The sequence below is a fragment of the Galeopterus variegatus genome, unplaced genomic scaffold, assembly GCF_000696425.1.
Source record: "Galeopterus variegatus unplaced genomic scaffold, G_variegatus-3.0.2 Scaffold6590, whole genome shotgun sequence".
Taxonomy (NCBI): Eukaryota; Metazoa; Chordata; class Mammalia; order Dermoptera; family Cynocephalidae; genus Galeopterus; species Galeopterus variegatus.
In genome coordinates, this window is record NW_007732701.1 from 24,675 (window position 1) to 30,126 (window position 5,452).

The 5,452-nt window shown below is 40.4% G+C and overlaps 1 pseudogene; it reads left to right on the top strand.

Moving 5' to 3' along the window:
* The window catches only part of LOC103606443, a 19,152-nt pseudogene extending 18,061 nt beyond the window's left edge, over positions 1-1,091 (top strand).
* Positions 1,092-5,452: the final 4,361 nt, after the last annotated feature.

Consider the following 5,452-nt stretch of genomic DNA (forward strand, 5'->3'; position numbering starts at 1 on the left):
GCTTCGGCCCCGGGGACAAAGAAAGAACACCGAGCCAGGAGAGCGGTCAAAGCCGGAACTCTGTTTATTACAGCAAGCAGGGGTTTTTATAAGGTACCAGGGGCGGGGGAGCTCTTATCCAATAGGGAGTTGACACACTGCTACCCGGGAGGAGGGGTGAGGACAGGGCAGGCATGAAAAAAGTGCAGAGTCACCGTACCCCGGAAGTTAGTTCTTTGAGTTCTCCGCTTAGGTTTCGGTTTCCCAGAATCAGCCCGAAGCAAGTTTAAAATGGCTGAGGTACTTTCCCAAAATGGCTGGCGGCCCAGGCGTAGCCCAACACCAGGTGTCACTGGTTGTGCTGTGGTAACCTTCTACACTTAACACATTCTGCAGGAATGAACCTGGGGAGTGGAATACAGTGATTCTATGGTATGATTTTGATTTTAAATGTATGTATATGGTTATTCCTCTAACAAACCAAAAAAGTTTTTTTTCAGATGAAATACAAAATACCCTCCAAAAAGCCAAGATAACTTTGGGGACAAATGAAGAATACCATAGAAGATACAGAGGGTATAAAACAACCAATAAGATGATCTGTGTGGGCTACAAAGAAGGAGGGAAGGATTTATGAGGAAATAGAGTGTCCTCAACCAGTTAAACATACTCAAAGTAGAATGTCGAATGCATTTTAAAAAGCAGTCTTCTGCCACTGAGCAGAAAACACAGCATATTTGTTTTCCTCATACTGAAATCTAAAATGGACTGCTTGCTTTGATTCAGTCAATCAGGTTCTTTGAAAAGTATTAAAGGGCAGGGACAGAAGTTTAAGTGAAATCACCCTGAGCAAAATGTATTTAAGATGGGAAGTGTCTGAACTGATCTGTGCACCTTTTCTTTTCTCCTCCGTGTTATAGGGAGTTTCAGGGGTGGGGGGCCTGTCCTGTACCCACGACAAGATCCGGCATTTGGTGGGCATCACAAGCTGGGGCGGAGGCTGTGCTCGCAGGGAAAGACCAGGCGTTTATACCAATGTGGTCGAGTACATGGACTGGATTTTGGAGAAAACTCAGGCAGTGAGAGTTCCCATGTGCAATCTGACTCCCTGAAGAGCAAAGCAGATTACTCCCTAGAAGAGGGTTTTGATTTCACTGAAAAAAGACACTGTATTGTCATTTTTCCTCCACAGTAACAAACTGGAGGGGCTTGATGTTTGTAAGAGAATACCAAAAGAAAGCAGTCATTCTCAAAACTCCCATTCTGTGATAACTGTAGTTTGTTTTCAGTATCCAGTCCCTTGCTTTTTGATCACACTTCTACTGAGCCAAAGAAATGCTGTAAGGCGGTATTTTTGAAGATTGATATCAAGGCAGATACACCAGAAGAGAATCAAGAAGTGGCACCAAGAGATCAGCAGAACTGCTAAAAGAAGCCACCATAAAAAGATCCGTTCAACAAAAAATGGGAACTAGAAGAAAAGGAACAAAGACAGTCATCCATTTGCAAGAATCACTGCTCTCCTGTGTGCACACATCTCTTTCCGAAAGAAAGGATGTGACCAAATTCAGTGGCGGGTTTTCAGAACAGTCAGGAAATCTTGTCATTTCAATTTAAAAAGAATTTTTTCATATCAGTTTGGGTAGACACAAGCTCAGAGTGAGTGTGAATGAATGCTCAGAAATCCTGGATGAGAGAGGTTTATGAGTAGCAAGTCACCTGGAAGGGGTACCTGAGGGGACAAATCCAAAGATATACTTGCCCAGAAAACTATATTGCGTGTCGTTTTGTATTTGTACTGTATATTTATTTGGAGTGGTTTGGGAGGGAGGGGCTTACAAACAGCTGGATAATAAATGTATTGACAAATCAATATAAAGTATATCCATACTACAAAGAAAAAACAGTTTGAAAACACATGGATGATTATGCAGGAGTAGAGTTTTCAGCATCTTCAAACAGCTCCCCACATTTTCAGTACTGGGGTTATCTCTTTAGTGCACATAGTTACCTGGTTATTGTTCTGATACAGAGCAATAACCTAGAATTTGAACTGTCTCCACATAGTTTTCAACCTGTGTCAACCATTATATATCTCATCCAACATGAAAAATATTTATTGAGCACAATGATGTGATAGCGTCACACTGAGCTTTGGAGACATAGTGCTGAGCAAATAGGAATGTCCCTCGTTCATGAAGCTTGCAGTGTGATTAGCATGAACAACAAAATAAAGTAATTACACAAAATATACAATCTCAAACTGAAATGAGCGGTAGGCGCAGGGTCCTATGAGGGGCTCAGAGACTGGATGAAAAGGAGTTTGTCCTGAAGAAGACAAAACCAGAACGACAGCAGACAAAAAAAACACAAAAGATCAGAACGACTGGAATGGCATACGGGGCAAGAGTTCAAACAAAACTGGGACTGGAAACTGGAGTGCCTTCAAGATTACCAAACAATATTATCTTATTATCTGTTTATTACTTTAGTAGTCTTGAGGCAACACTTCACATTAAAAAAAAAAAGGGTGGGATGTAATTTCTGATAAGATGTGATCTTTCTGTAAAGTCTTTCCTAAGAAGTATTTGAAGAAAAACACAGAGTTTAGTTTTTCATATTTAACTTTGTATAATATCTTAATTTTTGAATAGTGTATGCCCATGATTCATAAATAAAACACAAGAAGATAGGAAATAGTCAATCAGAATATTCCCTTCCACTTAACAAAATATAGCACATTCTGCACACTGTTCGGTGCTTTTCTCTTTTTCACTTAGTATTCATTCTATCTTGGAGATGCTTGTGATTGGCACAAAGTGGACTTCCTCAGTCTGTTACAGAAGCATGGTGTTTTGTTGCAAGAATCTCACATTTTATTTAACCAGCCCCCTGTTGAAGTACACTTAGGTTGTTTTCTGTCTTTCCTTCTTTCATACATATGCAGGCAAATTTGTAGGCTATCTTACAGAAGTAGAATTGCTGAAAACAAAACAAAAGGGTAAATGCATTTTTAATTTTGATAAATATTGCCAAATATTCCTTCAAAAATTTGTAGCAATGTTTTCTCCCATTAGCAGTGTAAGAAAGGACCATGCTTTGGCTAATATAACACCTAACTTAAGAATTTTTAACAATGCAATAGGTGGGAAAAGGTGGCGCAGTCCACGCCATGGCAGGGTCCTAAAGGAGTCAGCTTGGGCTGCCCTCTCCGAGCTGGCAGGGCCGCTGGAGGGAGAGCTGCTGGCAAGGCCACAGCTACGAGCACTTGCTGCAACCAGAAGGACTGCCTGCCTTAGCTTTGTGGCTTTTGCCTTCTCTTTCTATATTTTGGTTAGCGTGGCAGTTCTCTGAATTCCCAAAAGATTATAAAAATAACACAAATAATTATACGGTCATTGAACTAAACATTCCCACAGAGGATCCGAGTAAATTGGACAATTCAAAATTACCCCCTTATGATAAATTGACCACACCAACATATGTTCCAAAAGCACCGCTCATGACTAAATCTGAGCTGCAGCCTAATGTAAGTTGGCAAACATCATTTACCGGAGGTTATGTTAATGGCAAGAGAATGGTTGGCATTAATGAGAAATTATATGATTGGGACAAATTAAGTATATGGGAATGAAACTGTAGAACTCCCTTTACTTGGTGCTATCCAGTTTTAAATAAATCATTAAGAATTAGATATTGGGATAAAAATATATGCTGTAAAATTATTAAACCTGCAAAATTAGATCTTAGAAAAATACACTTTAACATTTAGATCAAGATTACAGGGCCACAGCAAATGCATAACCTTAAAATGTGCATGATAATGCTGCTCAAATATCTGCTGTTCTTTTTACATTTGGCTCCCACCCTGTTAACAGAGTGGATATTAACCACAGTTTGCTAACAGAGAAAGGTCACAAGATAACTTCAAGACAATGAAGCGATGGTTTGAATCTGATAAACCTGATTCCAGGAAATAGAAGCACGAGTTGATCACATAAGACGTGCTGACCTCTAAAAACGTTTCCTCCCTGCTTTATGGACTATTGATTTAAGCTTGCTGATACAATAAAAATAGTACCCAAAACCCCCCTGCAGAGAAAAATCTAAATAAAAGGCATTGTCTCATGCTCTACTGCACTCCAGCTGCAACATGCTGACAGCCAGCAGAGAGAGAACGTGCATATTGATGCATTGAGGTCTCTGTCTGTGTTTGTTATTTTCGCCGACCCTCCCTCTCCCTTTTCGGGTACCCACAACTGGACTGGAGCATGGTCTCCAACAAAAAGGTACATCAATGTAGTTTTATTTTGCAACTTTTTTGATATAAATGACATTATATTAATTTGGTGTATAAGATCACCAAATTCTTAACTGCTGCTTTAGTTTTTACTGAAATATTAATTTGGTAGTTATCATGTAGAAAAAAAAAAAATAGAGTATGCTCCTTGCAGTCGTATAAACATGGAAAGTTCCAGAGCTTATATTGTTTAACCTTGATAGTGGCTCAGTGGGATGGGTGTATTGGCTGCCCACCCTTCTCCCTGTGTGTTATGGCCATAAATTGAGGGTGGAAATGACCTCCTCTCCAGTTGCAGGGTGGATCCTGGTTTGCACATATACACGGATGTAATCCCATCTTCCTTGTCCTGGGAATCAAGTGGGCAGGACAGGGCAGCTGGCAGGTGGCCTTCCCCAGACACAGCTGTTGGCTCAGAGCCATCAATCTGGGCAAAGTTTAAGGCTGTGGATTGGTGGCTGAGCAAATGGCTCTCTCTTTCCCCTCTCTGTGAATGAGGAAGCATCGGCGCTGGTTGTAGTGGCAGCAAGCTGAGAAGCCAGCTCAGGGACCACAGAGATGTGGAGACAGAGTGGCTGGGGCCTGACTGAACTCTGGCTTTCCTCTTTCATAGCAGTAAATCCTTTTTATGTTTAAGCCAGTTTGAATTGGGTTTTCTGTTACTTGCAGTGGGCACATCCAATGTACCAGGACATAGTCTTCCAAAGTATTACTGATTATTACTCCGATCCAATTAAATTTCACCTATGTTTCTTAGGCACCTACTACTGTGTTATTCTATAGGACACAGTTTCATTTTGCTTTTTCCAATTTTAAAAGTTCTATTTTCTTGAATAATTTTGATTCTAAACATTCAAAGAAAGGTTGGCTATGACTCTCTGCAGAGCTGCCTCTCTTTCTGCAATGAGTGCCGCTCTTTTAAACAAGGCCACACGCAGTAGGAATGCTGAGGTTCTCACACGTGGCACCCAGGGCCCTATCAGAGACTCTGAGGAGGGAATCCCAATGTAGGAATGAGACTGATATTATAAGACTGAGGTGTTTGTTTAAGGAAGGCTTACAAATAATAGATTTTACATTATATAAGAGTACTTCAAAAAGATCATAGAAAAAATGGATTCAAAGATAGTGCAAATCCTTCCATGAACTTTCTGAGGTAGCTTCGTATGTGAT